This window comes from Triturus cristatus, chromosome 10 (genome assembly GCF_964204655.1).
Source record: "Triturus cristatus chromosome 10, aTriCri1.1, whole genome shotgun sequence".
NCBI classification, from domain to species: domain Eukaryota; kingdom Metazoa; phylum Chordata; class Amphibia; order Caudata; family Salamandridae; genus Triturus; species Triturus cristatus.
The window spans coordinates 284,782,138-284,803,765 of NC_140593.1; the positions used below are offsets into that span (position 1 = coordinate 284,782,138).

At 40.4% G+C, this 21,628-nt stretch overlaps 1 protein-coding gene across 5 annotated transcripts in view; it reads right to left on the reverse strand.

Moving 5' to 3' along the window:
* The window catches only part of CDK14 (cyclin dependent kinase 14), a 2,110,677-nt gene that overhangs the window by 1,010,176 nt on the left and 1,078,873 nt on the right, over nucleotides 1-21,628 (reverse strand). The window lies entirely within an intron of this gene.

The following is a 21,628-nucleotide window of genomic DNA, read 5'->3' on the forward strand; positions in this document are numbered from 1 at the left end:
GATAAAAGATAATACAGTGTACTAAATGTGACTATAGATAATCATGTATGGCAAAGAAGCATTTTTAATTAAAACCCTAATCCCTGTTCATATTTAGAAAAAAGTGGAACTTATTTATTCTTTATTATAATTGGGTTGTTATGAATTTAGCAACATCAGTATTGTGGCATGCATTAATAGGAAGTGCAAACAAAAATAAAAGGGTACCTCAAAAATCAGAATTATGCTTTTCTTGTGCATCGGGTAATAACCATGATAATTTTGGTAGAATTGATGAGAGGGTGAATGAATCAAGTGAGAGAGATTCCAAAAGAATACACAGTGGGGAAACGTTAGAGGCCAGCTGTTTTGCAGCTTGGTGGACTGTCAGCAGCATACTAGACTGAAATGGAATCTGGGGCCAAATGAAAGCACTAGGTATAAGACAAGTATTTTTAATTCGTCTGAAGCTGCTCCATGACAAGCCAAGAGCTGCTATAGTGCACAGTCATATTCTAGTCGGAAATCAATTGACATGTTTCTACTGCCCCTGATCTTGCTTAGACTTTAGTTATACTCTTTAGAATACCCCACATGCATATACCTGATGAGGTCAAGATAAAAGATCTCTTTCCAACAGTGGGTGAATGAGGAGTTCATGTTCTGAGGTACATGAATGATTTATCCTTCGCAGGAGTGTAGATACCAGTGGTGCAGCAGATGCAGTGAATATAAGGCCCAGAGTACTAGGGTGCCACAGAACCCAGATTATGGCTGCAAAAGACACAAAATCAATACTAGTGGGACACAAGGCACTGAGATCCGAAAAAGGAGAGAAGTGTTTTGGATATTCTCTCTGGACGCTTATAAGAGAGGATTGAACAGTGAGATACCATGGAGCCAAGCCATACGATATAACAACTAGTGCTACACCTGACAGTGAACAATCCTCTGACATTGATGTTAATAATCGTTCAAAATAACAGCTGCGAACAGTTGGTTCACACATTTACATAATTGGAGGATCTATTATAAGCGTTTTACAAATAAAATACCGTTATGGGCTTATTAAAAATCAATTGTCACCCCCACATATTATTGTCAAGCTTTATCGTCGGCTAAATGGAAGACCCATTACCACGTTAACAGAAGGTCAATGTCATAGGGAACTGACCAATGATAGAGCAAGTCAGAGTATATATGAAGCGCTTTGAGGCCTAGTCCCCTTTCTACCTCAATGATTTGCTGGCAAAGGGGAGAAAGGACTCAGATGGCGAGGTGAGTTTTACACGACAACCTCGGTGAATTAGCTCTGCGTTTTAAATGTAACGTGATAGTTTAGAATCCTCGGTAATGGAACATACCCATTTACGTTAACTACATGTTCCCAGGTTTGGATGAGTCCGACTACATACCTCAAATTACGTCGCTGAAACACTGTATCACAAAGATGAGATAAGCGGCGGAAACAAAAACAACCAACTTGACCGGGTAAGACATAACGAACGTTTAGGCAGAGGCTAATAGTATAAAACGAGGTTCAATTGTGACGCATTAGAACCAACTGCTTTTTGTATTCTCGATTAGAACCCGCGTAAACACGCTGCAGATTCCCGAGAGGGTCACTCAAAGCGAGCTTCCCCGCCGGAATTAGAAAAGTGCGAACAGACGCGCACACAAACTTCGTGGCTCGAGTAAGTGTTTCTGAATTACCCGGATAGGTAGCTTAAGCTTTTAGTTTTATTCCCGTAACAAACATTATGCCGATTTGTCTTATTGGTTGCTTTTTAGTATATCTATGGTCGGGGTCGTAATGACTACCAGAGCAACGCTTGGATATAGATTACGCTGACACACAAAACGCGACCATTAGAGATCAAAAGTATAGCGTTGAATAGAACATCCGCTTTACAGAGGGAACCTCGATAGCAGACATGTCCACTATGAATCAGGTAACACTTGCAGCTCACTAAGATATCAGCACATTAAACTAGAAGTTAGTTTAATCGAATTTAATTCTGTGTTGAAGTCCCTAGTTATATGAAGTGTCCAAGCCTCCGAAACAACTATGGAGTAACCAAGATAATGCATGATCAATATATGAAGTGACTGATATGAGATTGATCATTAATTTCGCTGGGTCACTAGGCGCTATAGGTGCAACAATGATGCTAAACACATAAGTCATTAGAATGGATTAAAACCGCAATTTCTGATACTGAAATATACATGTTTTTTGATTAGAGATGATTACTGTTTAAAAATCAATTTGTAATTAGGGATGTAGAAATTAAATGTATATAAATGTATAAATGTATGTATGTATATATGGATAGGGTCGATTTGGGGCCTTCGTTTTAAAACACTGTGCACTTGAACACGTGGGGATGTACAATTGGTTATAGATTATTCTTTTTCTTTATTATGCTTTAGGATTTCTTGAATACCATGGCTGCCTGAGGAAGGCTGATCGCCGAAACGCGCGTAGACTGGAATAGATGAAAATAGCCATGTTTATTGTGCAGTAATTTTGTGTGGTACTTTGCAATACGATTGAAAACATAAAATGTCTGACAAATTGTAAATTGTAAATGAATTCAGAATAATTTTGTTATACTTTGTTAGGAAGCTACAATGATACCTACATGAGTATTGTGTTGGATAAATAAGTGAAAAGAAAAGCCAAAAAAAGTATATAACTTCACAAAAATATTAAAGAATGAATTTTCAATCTAATCTCCAAGTGTGATAGTTATACTTGATTTTGGATATTGAATAATCTGTACATCACCACATTTATTTTAACAATTGTTTCCTATATATATATTTTTTCAGTAGTACTTACTTTAAAACCCTGAGATAGGAAACTAGATTAGGGGTACCCTTGTTATGTTACAAATTGTATTTTACTTCCAAACAGCAGTCAAGCGACCTATTTTCAGCCATGAGCATTAGCGAACAGTGGAGAGCACTTAACCAGAAGGGGAAAGCCGTGCTTGATCCGTCCGCCCGCACCACTGGGGACTCTAAATCCTGTCAGCCTCATCATCTAGATTCGCCTGGAAGAGGCTGGGCTGGGCCTCCCCTTTAACACCTGGAATATTGTCTATATGGTACCTCCTTCCTCATAGATGGCAAAGCTGAAAATGAGATTAACAGAGCCAGGTGGAGAAATTATAAACACATTGGCCTCCTTCTTATTAACAGCGGCTGATGTGCCGTCTAAGGAAACTGAGCTGACGGAACGCAGTCTTTCACTGGAGGAGGTAAGACCTGTTCCGGGGCTAAAAAGAGTGAGCACTTCCCCAGTTTTGCCATACCATAACGCAGTGTCTAGTACTTCGGTCTCACTTGAAAGTCTTAAAGATCATGAAGCTGAAGGCAGCCCAGTGATGGAACCTCTGGGCAAAAAGAAATGAAGAAGGGCAAAAAATCAGCCTTACCCAAGCCCAAGCTCATCCCGTGAAAATCTCCAAAAACTCCAACCTAGTTATAGTCGTAGACACTCACCCGTTAACTCCTCTGATTGTTCCTGCACTGCCAAGTGTTGAAATTCCATCCCACAAATTGGAGCAAATTCTTACAACGTTTTTCCAACCGCTTCTAATCAGACTGTCCAAAATAGAGGATACTTTGACTCTGCTTTGTAATAGAACAACTGCTACTGTCACCGGTATGGGAGGGGGAATTGAGCTTGGGCCTTTACAATCTGAATTACCACCTCTCAAATCGGATTGTTTGGACTGCCTTACTGCATTGACAGCGCCTCTTGGGAATGTGGCTGATTCAGCGACAGAGATTACGCCCCATTTTACCATCAGAGGGGGCCTGGACGGGTGGGGATTACTGGTATTGCTCCAACTGTAGACAATGGACGAGCAGGCGATAGGGGTATTGCTGACTCTATCCAAGGGCAAGGGCACCTAAGACTCGAAGAGGACATAGTATTTAATCAAGGAGAGAGATTAGACCGGCCCCTGGTTGCTTCCCCATAAATTATTGTTTTAGCCAATATCCCTGTACTAAAATCTGAACAACAGGAATCCACTGAGAAGCTAATGCATAAAGCCTTATTTTGGCTTTCTAAATTCTCAAAGGGCAAGTTCAACTACAACCAACATCCCATCATGACTAGAAGAGTGAATTGGGTGGGCCCTGTACCGAAGGTTATAGGAGGGGACTGTACAGTCATAAATTTTAATAACCAGTGAATAGTAGGCGACCTACTGAGTTTACTTCCAAATTTTACTTCCTTTGATGCTGCGATTTGCGCCCTGCCACTAGGCTTTTCTTTTTTTTACAGACCAGGTAGGCCATTTATAATTCTGCACAGCCCGAGGTGAAAGCTCCCTGTGATTCTCGGCCTTTATCGAATACCTACTTCTCTCAATTGAGGGCTCCAGTTTCCCTCTCTAATAGATTTGCTTTATTAGGAGATATGGATGCTTGCGATTTTGATTAGGCAAATCATCCCCAACCTCCTGTAAAGATAGTGGTATGGTTCCCCTTTCCCTCACCAGACCCCCAGTAAAACCGTGATTCGAAATTTTTCTGGATCCCTTATGGCAGTTCTCAGACAAAGTGGGTAGTGATCTGAAACATAGCGGGATTCAAACAGAAAAAGATTACTATGGAAATACTCTCAACTACGATATTACTGGCCAACAGCCTTGAGATAATTAATCCATATGATATTATAACTTGACAATTGGTCTCAACATTTTCTACTCATTTCTATTATTCAACCCTTGATTATATTTTGGTCTCAGAACCATCAAATCATACTTTATTAATATAAAGACACACTTATTTAGTGACCACGCTGCATCACTTACTACAGGTCAATTGCCCACAGGTGGAAATCACCTAAAAAATCCTTACCAAAGCTTCCTATTGTAAGAAAAAATGGGGTTGTTTTGAATTGGGGGAAAAGTGGACACTGAAGAGTTTACTGGCTGAATTGTTGGCAAAATGGCGCAGGAGATTCTGACCTGTTTTGAAACAAAGACACCCCATAGTGATCTCCCAGCGGCCTTTGAGCGGACCCTAGTGGAGATGAAGGATAATCTGTTTTGCTCGGTTTCCGATAAGAATCTCAAGGAGGTTCGCTGGTTTGATAATGTTTGTGCAAAGGTGCTTAAAAATCCCCATGCTGCTTTCAGGTCAGAACCTAGAGATCAGAACTTAGTAAAGTCATCACTCCTGACATAAAATTGCAAGACTAGCTAGATTACATGTGTTGAGGGAAGAGACGTGGGAGAACCTACAAAGATCGTCAGCATTAAATAGTAGCAGGGACTTTTGGAGCATAATCAATGTTCCTTTTTTAAAAGAGGAGAATGAGTTTTCTCTAGAGACCCACGTGGATGAGGACGCATGGGTAGAACACTTTGAAGGACTTTTTGGGAAACCAGGGGAAGCAAACGTTCAGATTTCCCAGCTTGTAATATCGGAGATACTTTATTTTTCAGTTTGAATAAAATAAAACATGCTCTTAACAATCCAAAAGATCTAAGGGCCTGGACCCAATGGGGTCCCGATCGACTTCTTCTTGGATAATCAGGACCTGTGGGCCCCATTACTTACAAATGTTTTTAACACCATGGTCTGAACAGGTGTTTTGGCATTCTTGAAAAAGATGGTCATAATACTGATCTACAAGAAAGGGGATAAGGCTGTCCCAAAAAATTAAAGGTCTATATCTCTATCAGATACCACAGCCAAATTAATGGGGCGGGTACTTTTGAACAGAATGGAGGAGTGGGCCCATGAAAGGAACATAATAATTCCCAGCCAATATGGCTATAGAAAAGGAAAGGGGACTGTGGATCGGTGCCTTAACTTAAGCCTCATAATGTATACGGCGGCTTTATGGATTTATTGGCCGCTTTTGACTGTTTGGCTCATTCTACGCTATGGGTAATAATGGAGGTCAGTCATGGGATTAGAGATCCAGATAATTAATTTTATTCGAGAGATGTACTCCGATGTCACGGATGGTGTTCGTTATGGGAAAAAGGAAGAATCTACAAGATATTTTAGAATTACCCGCAGCGTGAGGAAGGGGTGCATCCTGGCCCCATTATTATTTGCTTTATATACACCAATGCGGTGGTATCGGCTTTGGTGGGCTCTACTTCATATGTCCCCTTTATTAAATCTTCTCCTGTCCCGATACTCCTCTATGCAGACGATGCAGTGTGCTTCTGGCACAAACTGGTAATGCACTGCAGAGACTCATAGAGGAGTATGTAAAATGTATGAATAATCTGGACATGAAGATAAACCAAACTAAGTCTTTTGTACTTGTGGCAGGTACAAGTCCAACAAAACATCCCAGAATGTCTACTGAAAGAAGAATCTTGAGATTGTGGATTCATTTAATTACCTAGGGATTATCTTCAATAGGAAAATACATGGATAAATAGGTTGACAAATCGAGGAATTAAAGTGGCAACAAGTATTGGAGGGCTTTTTAGATTTGTAAAGAAACTCTGTTCAAAGCCACTAAAAGTAATACAAAAGATTTATGCGGCTAAAACACTATCTACTGCCTCTTATGGGGCAGCTGCCTGGGGTTTCTTTGATATATCAAAATTGTAGCGCATAGAGGATGGCTTTTTGAAAAGATTGATATGTGTCCCACTAGCCTGTTCCTCTTATAACTGCCACTCTGACCTGAGTGTTCCTGACATAATAGATAAAAGTCGTATTGCACCGATTCTTTTGTGGCACTCAGTCTGGAGGAAAGAAACTTTAAGTCTAACCAGATTTATCTTGGTAGACTGTCTGAACTTAGATGGTACACATAAAATAAAATGGGTAAAATACATAGAGATTAACCTACAGGCAAATTGGCTTACGTAATTTATACGAGGATCCGAAGTTATGTTTGACAATATCTAAAAAAAGAATTGAAGGTTCGTCTATTAGATTATTTTGAGAGAAAGAGACATGATCTCAACTGTAATCCGAGTATAGTGAGACAATATCAGTTAGCTTCTAGCATACGTAATATTTTAATTTTATACCAGACATTTGTCACGAACCTTCAACACATTACTGAGATTCTGATTAAAATATATTCCGCTCATGCTGGGCTATCCAACCAAAATTTATTCAATTGATGCCCTTCCTTTATGTCCATGTGATAAATATTCTCCTCAGAACGATCTGCACATTGTTTTGTTTTTTGCAAGCTGTATACAAACGAAAGAAATAGATATATCCTCCCGCTTATGCGTAAATGAAAATTACATTTTAGACAATGTCGCCCAGCACTTTATTACTTTCAGCTATTACCAGATCCTTTGGCATGTTTTTGTTAGGCCTCGTTTTTCCTAGCTATTATAAAGAGAAGAAGATTAACTCCCTAGTTCGAATCTTACATGCAAGATCTGGGCCAATCTGATTAATTCTGGTTCTTATATTTATGAAATCTTTTATATTGATTTTGTTTTATATTCTATGACTTTTAACTGTATTTTATATGTTTTGTATTTTAATAAATGTCTCTTTTTATGCTGTAATGTTTTTAATACTTCGGAATGTATGTTTATAGATACTTTTTATGCCGTTGTTGTATACGCGAAACAGTTAATTTTATGATGATGATGATTACCTATTTTCATTACTTACATTGGGGCATTTGGAGGAATATAGTGCTGGAAGTAGGTTTTATTTCAACAATAAAATCTCAAAAATGGTGGGTTCCGATACAAGTAAGTAAAGAAGCAACAAGCAAAGCAAATAGGTATGGCTCATAAATCAAAGTGCATCTTCACTGTTTTGAGAGTTTTTGTGTGACAATCTGGGTTGATGAGTGGGTGAATGCAAGACTGAGACAGTGTATGAATAAATGAATAGATGCATGAGCGAAAGCATAAGTGACGGAATATATGCATGATAAGCGGCCGAGGAATACAAGCATTTTTGTGTTCGCAAATGGCTATATTCTGCGTAACAGGCTGTTTGCAACCTCAACAATGCTTTATGTGATGTGCAAAGACCAATTTGCTATTCTGTAACTGAATTGCAATTTGGGTTGTGTGATTCGGTATTTAGGAGTGGCATGTTGAGGGCATCCCTTCCAAATACTGAACTGAAATGGTATGTAGGAATGTTTTCTGACCGAAATGTGGTCACGAAACATTCGCAATTTACCACCAAATTAAAGTTGGTGGTAACCCATTTGCAAATAGGAAGGGGTCCCAAAGGGACCCTTTCACCTTTGAGAATGGTTGAAAATGTTTGGAAAAAATGGTGGAAAAATACTTTTTAAGAGCAGGTAGTGGTCCAAAGGACCACTGCCTACTCAAACAATTAAACTTCAACGTTTAATTTTTTCGCTTGTCAACACATCCTGTTTGCCTTTAAGGAAAATGGGCTGTGTTAAAAAAAAAAAAAAAGATTGCTTTATTTAAAAGCAATCACAGACATGATGGTCTACTGAACTAAGCAGGCCAATATCCCTGTGATGACAGTGAACGTAGTGGGACACAAATTGCGACCTACCTCATTAATATTCTTGAGGTAGGTCTATTTGCGACCCACTAAAAATCGCTATTGAAACTCAAAAGAATTTCATTGATTAGGAATAGCGATTTCTTAAATGCGATTCGCAAAAATCGCAATTAGGAAATCTCTATTCCTAACGTTTGAACATCCAGCCCTGACTACCTACACTCACAAGTTAATGAGGAGATATTTTCAGTTGTAGGTCCGACATAATGGCTTTGGCAAAGCTTCCAATGCTTGTTTAAATAGATAATTCAATTCATTACTCGGGGGGGAAAACCCTGAATGTGGTCCCTGCTCACCAAGTGGAACTGTGATGTGTTTTAATTAAGGAAAGGATTCAGAGCAATGTCATGTCACACACATTGGGAATGGAGTACAGCATTTGTTTTCATTTTTCAATCACTGCAATAGAAGGCAGCTTTCAGTCAAAAAGCATGACGATAGCCGGGGCCTCTAGCCTAAAGGGAGTGATGATTCAATTTTACTGTGAAGGGAGTTCTAATTCATTAGGTTTTGCCTGTAGCACACATGCGCTGTCAGTGAAAAGCTATTGATACAAAATAAAAGGAAAAAAGCTTAAAAGGGGCTTAGAGCCCGTTTAACACTTACCAATGCTTACCATTTGTTGGAGTCCGCTTCTTACTGGTCAAGCCTACCGCTGACTGCTCACCTCCTCCTGCAGTCTTCTCTGGACATCTGACCATGCTATGGAGCATGGACCCAGCACAGCTTCCTGTTTTCAGCCAGTGTCCTCCAACTGTCTGTGCTCGCCTGAAGGTATTTTTTTTTCACGTTCTGGCCATCGCACTGTACAGTTGATCCTCCACCGTCCATTTTCCCCCAACACCCTCCCCGCCCTTTTTCACACATTCCCATCACTTTCCAACCCCAACCCCATCCCTTGTGTTCCTCCTCATCCCCACCCTTGTGCTACTCAACCACCCAACCTCGTGCTGCTTTCACACATATTGCACATGACCTGCTGTGAAACATGTTTTAACGAAAAAAAAGTGCTATGACGCAATCAATGCTAGGCACATCACAGCACTTTTTATTTGTATTTTTAATTTTAAATCATGTTGCAGAGCAGCTTGAGCTGCTATGCAACATGTCTGCAAAAACATTGACAAAAGCAATACATTTCGAGGCAAAACCTATTGGCTTTGCCAAAGCTTGTTTTTAACAGGAGTGACGTGGATCGGGTAATTTTGTTAGAAGCACTAGATACAGAATGTGGGCAGAAAAAGGCACCACTACATAACATGACATAGCAATGCAGAGCATGTGATTCTGTACCATGTAAGGTTCATCAGGAGATCATGCCACGAGAGGTCCAGGTGTACCCATATGTGGAGGTGTGGGGAGTTAACGCAAAAGGGCGAAGAGGAGTGAAGTGCTTTATGAGTAATGCAGGCCATTTTACATTGTGCTCTCGCCTCTATGTGAAGCCACTGAAGAAAGAGTAGAATAGAGGTGATGTGATCACGTTTCTTTTGCTGTGATATGACGTGGGCTGCAGCATGTAGACCTATTCCAAGTGGTACTAGGTGGATTTTGGGGATGCCTGATAGGAATACCATTCTTTAGTCAAGTCTGGGGAAGATGTGATGCAGTAGTGCAAGCAAGACCATGGCATTTCTGAAGCGGCTGGTAATGAGGATACGGAAAGTGGGAATATATCAAGAAAAATCTATTTGATTAATTAAATATTGGTTCTGATCAAATTTATTTCAGGACAACCATGGCGTAATCACAAAGCTAGATTGAGACAATCTACTTGTTGAGCCAAAGTACAAGCAAAGCCATGCACCTCAATATCTGATTCGATTTTACTTTTATAAATTACACAATTACCCCAGAAATGGGGTGTCCTGGCACTATACTGACAGAAGGAAACACATTCTGAACACAATTCTTTCAATGATACAGTGAATAAATTAGTTATTAGCTTTTTCTGAAATTTGGTCAGGAACTTTTTCTGCTCTTAAGCTTGAAGGTAAGGCATTCCAAGCCTTTGCCATGACCACAGCAAAGGCACAGCTTTCCAACCTGGATTTCCCAAAAAGAAGGATGGAAGCTAAATGGAGATAACTGGAACAAAGAGTCCAGGAATGATTGTGATTAGAAAAAAGAAAAGTGTTATAATTGCTCAAAGGAAATTCACAGAGCATTTTGTCGTTTTAAAAAGACTGTGCTTCCTTACTGAAAACCTGTGAAGATGGACTAAATGACAGGAAATCTGAAAACGCGTATTAATCTGAAAACAGGCAAACGCATTTAGAATCAGTTAAAGCAGGTCGATCAAGTAGCTGGAAAGGCCTTAAAACAACTATGTAGCCTGGGGGATTATTAATGCATACACCAAGGATTTCATCGAGGCATTTGGCTAAATCATCTAAACTTTCCCAATTATCTTCAGCATCAGGAACCAGATGAACATAATTTGTTAATATGAGTCTGAAAGGACAACATATTGTTAAAGAGAACATCCAAGTTGTGATCAGACAGAGGGGGTTGAAAAAAAACAAGTATATCCAGCAACCAGTCTGAGGTCAACATATAGGGATTACCAAAGTCTAGAACATCATTCTTATCTGCATTCAAGATTAATGAATTTAATATCATTTAGTTGACAATTGAAACAAGACATGTCGTAAATTGCATCTGCAGAGACTGCGGATCACCATCCAGTCTGAGAATGATCTGTGTGTGTCCACATATGCAAAAACATGAACTCACAGGAAATGATGAGTTTAATTCAGCAGCTATGCAGTAGGAATTAAAGTTTTGTAACTCATTGCTATAGCATAGATGAAAAAGGTTAGGATGGGCTGAAATAGAAGAATATTCAAGCTGCTGGAGAGGGGCCATGGGTTCAGATCCTTGTAATCCGAAAACTGATCACAGGGTTTTGGTGATAATTTATAAGAGGAAAGTTTAAAAGAGCCTTGAGCAGATGCATAATTTCATTGAGCGGTAAATTCTAGCAATATCTGCTTGTGTAACCTCTATAATGATGGCACTCACCATGCACACTATTTCTAAACGAATTTGAGCTAATTTTTGCTAATTTTCTTGAAAACAAGAAAATAAATATTTTAACAAGTTAAGGATGTTTTGTGTGCAATATTAGATTGATGATATTAGGATAACAAAGATATTAGTATAACTGACCCGCAAACTTATCAACAGTACACATTCTCTTAAGTTTTGCATTTTAGAAACAATATAACCAGACTAAGAACACACTCAATAATTAATGGCTAGATGAGCAAGAAGGCATACCATTTGGGAAGTAAAGAATTAGACCCTTTTTAATGCGTTTTAAGTGGACAGTATTTACAAGTGAAATATATGATGCATAAAAGTGAGAACCTAAACAACCTTTCTCAGCCCTGCTATATTGCAGCCTCAGATGGTGTACAAACCACTCAGCACTGGCACATTAAAGAAAGCACTTCTCACTATTCCAGTTCATAAGAGTTAATTATGTACTATGTCTAATGCCGATGTGGTTCCAGCGTTGATGTTTCGGTCTCTATAGGCATTTATCCGTGAGACCATCCTCAGGACCATATCTCAGACAACACAAATGTGGGACCCATAAAGGTAGAAGAGTTCACCAAAGCATTCCCAAAGCAACGTGTTTCCTACTTTGTGTTTCTTTTAGCCCTTATGGTTTACTATTTCATATTGGTGCAAAAAAATGTTATTTTCATGTCTAACAATCGTGGAAACGGAAGAAGTTTAAAAGTGTAACTTTAAGGTCCCTTCTCAAAGTCATCTGTAGAAGACAGCTTTCATTGGGCATAACACATCCAAGCGCTTATCTGCCCTCTCTGAATATGTAGGTGTAATGCATTATCAATTTTTTAAAACAAAACTTTCAAAGCAAGCTTTATTTAGAGGGACTGTGATAGAGGCAACCTGGTATATAAAAATCTGGCTGTAGTTCCAGCTTCCTTTCACCACACCTAGCTCATTTTATCCAAAAGTAAATGCTAACATTCATAGTACCTCATCGGGCAGAAAACAAACTGCCCTCCCCAAAACAAATTATCAGAATATTGCAAAGAGTGAAAAATCAGGCAATCTGATAGAGCGTGCACCTTCCGAAAAGCAACTACATCAAGCCAGCCTTTAACGCCCTCTACAGGTGTCACTGGTGCAAAGAGCCTAGTTACATTTAAAAACCCTCTTGTCACGACCATCTTTCCAGAAACATGCATTCTCTTTTGCTTTACCTAGTCAATCAACACCTTTAGGGATAGAGTTTAGTGGCAGATTCTTTGGATAAAAAGGTAAAGAGTTAAAGAACAGCCTCAGCTCTTAGTTCCACGCAGAAGCTGGTTACCTTACCCCAGGAAAACTTCCAAAAATAAAACCTTTCAACAAGCTTTCGAATAACCTTACATATTAATAGGAGCATGAAAAGAATGCCAGATCCAGGCTTATTTTAAGCACCAGTCTGGACTCTACCTCTCTTCGACTTTAAACACTGTCTTGATTTTAGTTTTTTTTCCTTTTACTGTTCAGTGCTCTAAAGTGGGCAAAGTAGCATCCAGCACTATGCACAACTCCCAAATAAGTAAAATCCTGCAAGAGCTTGAGTTTCTTCTTCCTGATTTCTATGAATCTCCCTATATTCCAGTGGCAGCCGGCAGCAACAACCTGATGATGGTTACTGCCAAAAAATGCAATGAAGGCGAAGCAAAGACACCACTGATCACTGTGTAACATAATGTGTATTTGTAAAGTGCATGTTCACACCTTGGGGATCATTGCAATGAAAAACAAATGTCTGACCATACAGATTAAATACAAGTAGTAGCTGAAGAGAGAATCTGCATTGTGACCCCCAAAAATGAACTATCCTGGTGCAATGGTTGCAAAACAATACAAACGCGTACACAAGACATGTCCAAAGCTCAATCACCTTTTCTGGAGATTTAAAGAGAAATTTGAATCAGGGAGTAGGCCACTGTTACATCTGGCATCTGTTTGTGTTGTCTCCTGTAACCTTTTGGGCTGCCGACCTCATGTTTTGACCTTGTTTTGCTTGCTTAGGACTTGAGCGAATTTAGCACTGCTGTGTAGTGTCAACGCACTGTACTTGTCATAGACATACTGTGGATCAGTGTGTATATATAATTAGCGGTTTCATGTTAGCTACAAGTCCCTTGTAATGGGGTTAGACCAATACCCGGTGTCAGAATCTCAAATGTGCATCTGTGGGCCTGCCGCACTGGTTGTGCCATCCAGGGAAGTAGCTCATTGATTATGCCACAGGTGTGCTCTGTGTGCATGGGTTACTGCTACTCTGTTTGGCTATGTGCCAAGGTTCTGCATGTCTCCTGCTATATCAGAGTTCTCCCTGGTGACAGGGTACGGTGTAGGAAAAAAGTTGTATGCGTTACCTGCAAGAGTCATGAATGACACCGTTGTGTGTGTTCGGTACGTTGGGGCCTGCTATTCGCAATGGATTAGCATGAGGAGGTGTAGGGAAAGGCTATCGAGCATTGGTAATGCCAAATGCTTTGTTGGTGTAAACACTGTGAGGAGACCAGAGAGGCAATATTGAGTAATCTAAAGCATGTGAATTCATAAACAGTATAATTCTTCTGTTGGGGGTCTACAGCAGGTCACACTTCTGCTTGAGGAGAAAACATTTCCCCAGAAGTGGAAGCACACCAGTTTCTTGGGTCACAACCTTTTGTCTACGAGAGCCGGGAAATAGCAATCCTGCACTCGTGCAGGTGCCATTGTGTGCCTGGAGGTCAAATTAGGAAGGACAAAACTAACTAAATGTTTCTTTCTGTGTTAGATGGTTCTGACCATCTAAGCAACAGGCATCAGCTAGGGCAACGTGCATTGCTGCTTGGTGGAGTTGAAGGACTGGGTCACAAGGCGCAGTCAGAGACTGGTGACTGTTTGACCTTTCTGCAATGGGAAAGTCTGACAATTGTATATAACTAAAGTGTAAATACAATGTGTATCTCGTTTTGATTTGAGAGTGTGTGTGTAATACAAAGACAAGCATTTTTTTACATACAACGTGGAGTCTTTCTGTAGTGCATGCAGGGTGTTGTGAAGGGGGTGTTGTGGCAACACGTTACACTCAAGCCCTGAATAAGCGTACCTGCTCGGTGCCAAGCTACCATAGGGTGAGCACAGGTTATCGGACAAGTGTATTATACTCATGCTATTTGGAATGGTGGATTCTGACTGGCTTTGACTCGTCTCAGCCAGCCCAAAACCGCTGGGTCTAACAGCCACCCGCTGTTACAGAATCTATGTACGCAACATATATTGTGCTTGAGGCCGAGGCAATATTGAGTAATCTAAAGCATGTGAATTCATAAACAGTATAATTCTTCATATCAATTTGGATCCGTATGACAATCTACATGTATATGACATTAAATCAGAATGACTAATTCTAAATAAGGTATGGTGCGAAGCAGTACTTTCATATTGTGCTGACTTCTAAAGAAGTGTAAAATACAATAAAAATGATAAAAAGAATCATCAATGTATTTGAAAGTGTCACATAGCTAAGTCATTAATGATGCATATGCACATTGATTAGCTGCTCTAGACATATGCAGATGTTACGGGCTTGACATAATTTGAATGCTTAGCATAATTTGAATGCATTATTTAGCTATGTTGTTCATAATCTCAAATGTTTGCATATTTATAAAAACATTAATACCCTGGCATTAACTCTGAGTGTTAGTTTGTTAATTAGTAATTAACCGCTGAGATTGCAAATTGTCCAAATATACATGGTAAATGCTTAAAAGAGGAGCTCCTGCTGACATGTCAAGATTCAAGGTTAATGTGTGAAGGGTCATTACTTAACCATGTAGGTAGTGCTTATGCATATATGCAAGGCTGTCAAGGGGGCTTTTTCCATATTCAAGAATATATTAAAGAAAATCAGAACTTAAGTAACGTAATGCATGCAGACATTGTCAAAGCTACTTGCAAAGAGACAGGTGAACACCACCATGTTGAGCTGCTAACATCTAGGATGTGCCCTTTCAAACTAGTTTTTTTTTTTACAGTAGCCAAATACAAGAGTTTATTTTAAAAATCTTAATTAAATTATTTTTTTAATGCATTCTGTTTCGACAAGATAAAAACAACATGTGAGTAATGACATTCAGAAATAGCCTTGAACTCACACATGCAGCAACGGCAAAAAAAGAAAGAATGAAAATGGTATTTTGATGAGTATATGCAAATGTGCTCATACACGTCATGACCTGTGGTGGCCAACAGTGATGACATATGTATACGTATGCACCAGCATATGACATGATGCTGCTCCCAGAGTATTTCTTTTTTAAGTTGCCTTTCCAAAATGGCAGTTGCCTCTTGAGGCGGTAAATGAAACTAACGATTTCTATATAGGCAAAACGTTATTAGAAAGAGGAGCAAACAACAGTGGTCGGGCCCTCAAATAAAATTGCATTTGCAATGTGTTGGGCAGATGGGTAAATAATTAAGAAATGGGTGGAGCAGAAGTCAACACGGGGGGAGCAAATAAGGAGCTTGAGGTGGTAGGAAAGGGTAATAAAAAAAGTATTAAAAAAAAAACAGGGTGTGGAGAAACAAGGGTGGGAGGAAAAAGAGGAGGGAGCCACATGGAGCATAAAGGGGCTGACAGTGGATATTTCAAGGTGAAAGCAGCACACAAGTGTTAAGTTGCGGTCTAGCTTCCCCGAGTCACATGACCTGCTGCCAGTGCCGGCGGGTGGATGTGACGAGGGGCCGGCATTTTTGGGACTGCGAAGTGAGAGGCATGCAGACCGGCTCTCCCCTAGTTGATCGTACTTGTAGCCAAATAAAGTAAGGGTTACACCAACCATTCTCCGACTTTCCTTCCGTGGGAGCTGGACATCCCCACCCCACAACAAGGGAGACAACAAGAAAACATGTGCACTGTCATGGAGTCCCGAGCAAAAAGAAGAAAAGCATTTTCCTGAATGTGAGCAGTGGGTGGATACAAGTCACACAGAATACATGAGAAGAACAATCACAAAAAAAGGAATTAAAAGACATTCAATTCAAAGAAAACAATGTGAGTGACACGTAGGGAAACTGATGGAAAGAAATGGACTAGCACAAAGGCCACTGTAAGTTTTAGTACGGTCTAGAACAGTGGTTCCCAAACTTTTGACTCTTGAGGACCCCCATTGACTCACCACCGGAAGCCGGAGACCCGCAGCAATCAGTATGATTTAAATTTCAAATATTAGAAGAGTAATTCGAAAAAAAATAACACACATCTGCACAAAAACCAAATACTCTAATTACTAAGGATTTTAGTATTTTATATTGAAAGAGTTCTGCCAGGGCCTGACTGGAAACCCAAAGCAGCCTTGGCAAATGTTTTTCAGACCAGTCCCCATACAGTGCACACCAAGTGCAGTGAGTGAGACTGACTGCTACAAAGGAGGCTTTGGGATGCTCTACCCCCAAAGAAAATTTAGGATACAATGGTGCATTCAACAACATGTTGATCATTATATATTGAATTTTATAAGCTTTTAAAGAATAGTAAATGAAGACCTTACTATGCACCAGGATACAACAATCTTTGTTGGGATTCTTCAATGATTCCCTTATTATCACTCTTCAACAGTGCCTCTCATTTCTCCTTAGCCCCTCTGTCACATGTATTTCATTTGTTTTATAGCATCTTTCATACCATTGAAGGATGTCAGAGCACTTTACATCACACACATATAGAGACAATGAATCATACTTGTAAATCAGTGTAGAGAAAATGTTACATAAGGCAAAGGGGACTACACGGTGTGGGATTCACATGTCTTTCATACTGGTAGGCATTTTTAAAGAGTGCTTGGTCTGGAAATGCACAAACTCAGGATTCAGAACACAGTGGTTAGCATTGACTTTAACAATAAAAATGTATTTCCACCCAAATAAATCCCTTTAACAGCATCAGGCTAATGAAAGACTGGGAAAAAACATGTTACTAACTTGTACCATGCAGTGTGTAAGCAGCTCTTTGATGACAGTTTATAGGTCACTGTGCTAGATTATGATTGTCTCTTATGAGCTGCAGAGTAACAAAATAATCTATGTGACAGAAGAAGTAACCCACTGACCTATGCACATAAAATACTGTTTTTTTAAATGCATGGTACGCGTTCTTTGCAGAAGCCATATTAACCCTCTGTGCTACATTAGGTAAGTCAAACCTGCCACTGGACAAAACTCACCTCTCTCCAGGAGGTACATTAATCACTGGTGTTATCTTGACACTTTTATTGCTGCTCGAAAACTGCTAATTCTACAAGGAACTTTGCAGTGTTTTTAAAACTGCTGCCTGTGGACCCCCTGGGAATGTGTCACGGACCCCTGGGGGTCCACGGACCCCAGATTGGGAAACACTGGTCTAGAACAGGTCTTTTGACAACACTGTAGGTGAGACCTAATCATGAGACACTACCTTGGATTCAAATCTGGAGAAATGCAAGGCAGCTCAATTTGCTGTTTTGTCTTACATCATAATCTACATTTGCTGCTAAATATCAAATACATCCGTATGCCACTCCACTGTACTCCACTCCACTCCACTCTATGGTATTCCAGTACACGCCTCTCCAGTGTACACAATTCACTCTACGCCACTCTATTCAAGCGACACCACTCTATGCCACTCCACCATATCCTATGCCACTCTACGCCACTCCACTCCACTCTACGTCTCTCCACTGTATGAGATTCCACTGTATGCCATTTCACTCTATAATACACTATACACGCAACTCCACTGTATGCCACTACACTCTACGCTCCTACACCGTATGTGCCTCCACTACGCACTACTTCACTATACACCATTGTACTGTACTTCCCTCTATGCTATCCCACTGTATGACACTTCACTCTACGCCACTTCAGTCTACACTATTCGATTGGACTTCTCTACTGTATGGTATTCCGCTCTACCACACTTAACTGTAAACCACTCCATTCTACACTATTCCATTGGCCATCACTCCACTGCACAACACTCCACCGCACAACACTCCACCGCACAACACTCCACCGCACAACACTCCACCGCACAACACTCCACCGCACAACACTCCACCGCACACTATTCCAATCTAGGCTATTTCACTCTAGAACTACTCCACAGTATGGTACTCCACTATATGCTATTCCACTCTACACCACTCTACTCTACGCTATTCCACTGTATGTTACTCAACTGTACACTATTTAACTCAATGCCACTCCAGTGTACTTTCCTCTTCTCTAGATTACTCCACTCCATAAAACGCCACTACACTCTATGCCACTTTACTAGACTCTACTCCACTGTATTCCGATACACTCCAGTGTCCAGATTTGTACTCTATTCTATGCCTGCACACTCTATTTTAAAGCACTCTACTCCACTCTATGACAGTTTCCAGTATTGTATGCTGCTCCACACTAATCCACTGTACCCTTCTCCATTCTACACCACTCCAATGTACACCACTCCACTCTACGCTATTTCATTTTATTTATTTTTATTATTTATTTGGTTAGTTTTATAGAGCGCACAGCTACCCACCTAGGGTTTCCCAGCGCTAAAAAATCAGACAGAGGACCCTGAAAGTAAAGAAGAGTAAATATTGATTAAATAGTCAAGTTTTTACAGATCTACAAAAGTTCAAGAAAGAGGGTTCCTTGTGAATGGCAATTGGAAGAGAATTCTAGAGTACTGGACCTAAGTAGGCAAAGGAGCGGCCACCCATTCTAGTCAATTTGACTCTGGGCACCATAAATTTGCCCTGGGAGGCCGAGCGCAGTGCCCGAGAGGGTATGTAAGGATGGACCAAAGATTGTAAGTATTTAGGCGACGAGCCACTTTTAATTTTATGCATAAAACTCAGGGCTTTAAACTTCACACGGTTAGCAATCGTAAGCCAGTGAAGTTTGTGAAGAGCACTAGAGGTAGAAGAGTTTTTGGGGAGGTGGCATAGAAGCCTAGCTGCAGAATTTTGAATCACTTGAAGTCACTCAACTCTTCTACACTCCACTGTACACCATTCAATTGTACACGATGCCACTGAATGCTACTCCACTTTACAGCAATTCACTCTACTTCACTACAGTGTATGCCACTTCACTCGACTCCATTTTACAACACACTAATCCACTCTCTATAACTCCACTCTATAAAAGTCTACTACACTTTATGGCACTCTACTCCACTCTATCCCTGTACACTCCAATGTCCAACTATACACTCCAATCTATGCCCGTACACTCCATTGTACAACACTCTATTCCACTATACAACACTGTTCTATACTCTATGACAACACTCCACTCTACTGTAAGAGACCCCACTCCAGTTTATAACAGTGTACTACCTACACTACGCCTCTGCACTCCACACCACTCTAGTCTATGCCTGTACGCTCCATTGTACAAAACTCTATTCCACTATCCAACACTGTTCTATACTCTATGACAACACTCCACTCTACCGTAAGAGACCCCACTCCAGTTTATAACAGTTTACTACCTATACTACGCCTCTGCATTCCACACAACTCTACTCTATGACACGCCAATACACTCTATTATACTTTATTCCACACTATGTTCACCCACTATGTTGACACATTACTGTATTCTATGTAACTCAACTGTACAACACTCTACCACACTGTATGATGCTCCGCGACACTTTACTTCTGTCTATACCCCTACACTCCACTATACAACAATGTACTATGCTGTATGCCACTGTTCAACACTCTACTCCACTCTATACAGCTCTATGCATAGTCTAGTACACCATACAACACTGTACGCAAATCTTTGTATGCCACTGCACCACACAACTTTATGACAGTATTCCCCTTAACTCCACTACATGCTACTCCACCCTACGTTAGTCCATAGAACACCAGTCAACTATGCTCTACCTCACTCCACTGTATGCCACTCCATTCTACGTTATTCCGTTGTTTGTCACTCCACTGTACAGAACTCTGCTGTATGTCATTATACTCTACCCCACTCCATTGTACACTACCACACTGTACACTACCACACTGTACACTATTACACTTTATGCCACTCCACAGTACATCATTCCACTCTACGCCACTCCACTCTATGCCACTTCCATCTAGGCTACTCCACTCTATGCCACTACATTGTACATTACTCCACTGCCTGCTATTTCATCCTACACCAATCCACTCTATGCTATTCCACTGTATGTCACTCAGCTGCACACTACATAACTCAACACCTCTCCAGTATACTCTCCTCCACTGTACAACGCTCCACCGTACAACGCTCCACCGTACAATGCTCCACCGTACAACACTCCACCGTACAACACTCCACCGTACAACACTCCACCGTACAACATTCCACCGTACAACACTCCACCATACACTATTTCAATCTAGGCTACTTCACTCTAGAACTACTCCACAGTACGGTACTCCACTATATGCTATTCCACTCTACACCACTCCACTCTATGCTATTTATGTCACTTTACTAGACTCTACTCCACTCTATTTCTGTACACTCCACTGTCTACATTTTTACTCTATTCTATGCCCGTTCACTGTTTTGTGCAACATTCTGCTCCACTCTATGAAAGTTTTGAACACTGTATGCCACACCACGCTAATCCACTCTACACCACTCCAATGTACACTATTGCACTCCACTCTTCTACTCTCCACTGTATGTTATTCTATTGTAAGCCATTTCACTGTGTGCTGCTCTACTGTACGGTAATACACTCTACACCACTACAAGATATGCCACTCCACTCTACACTGCTCCACTGTACGACATTCTGATCGCCTCTCTATAAATCCCCTCAATAAAAGTCTACTACACTTTATGGCACTCTACTCCACTGTATCCCTGTACACTCCACTGTCCAACTCTGATCTCCACTCTATGACCGTACACTTCATTATACAACACTCTATTCCACTATAAAACACTGTTCTACACTCTATGACAGAGCACTCCAATCTACTTTACAAGACCCCATTCCAATTTATAAAAGTTTACTACCTACGCTACTCTACTCTATGACACGCCAATAGAC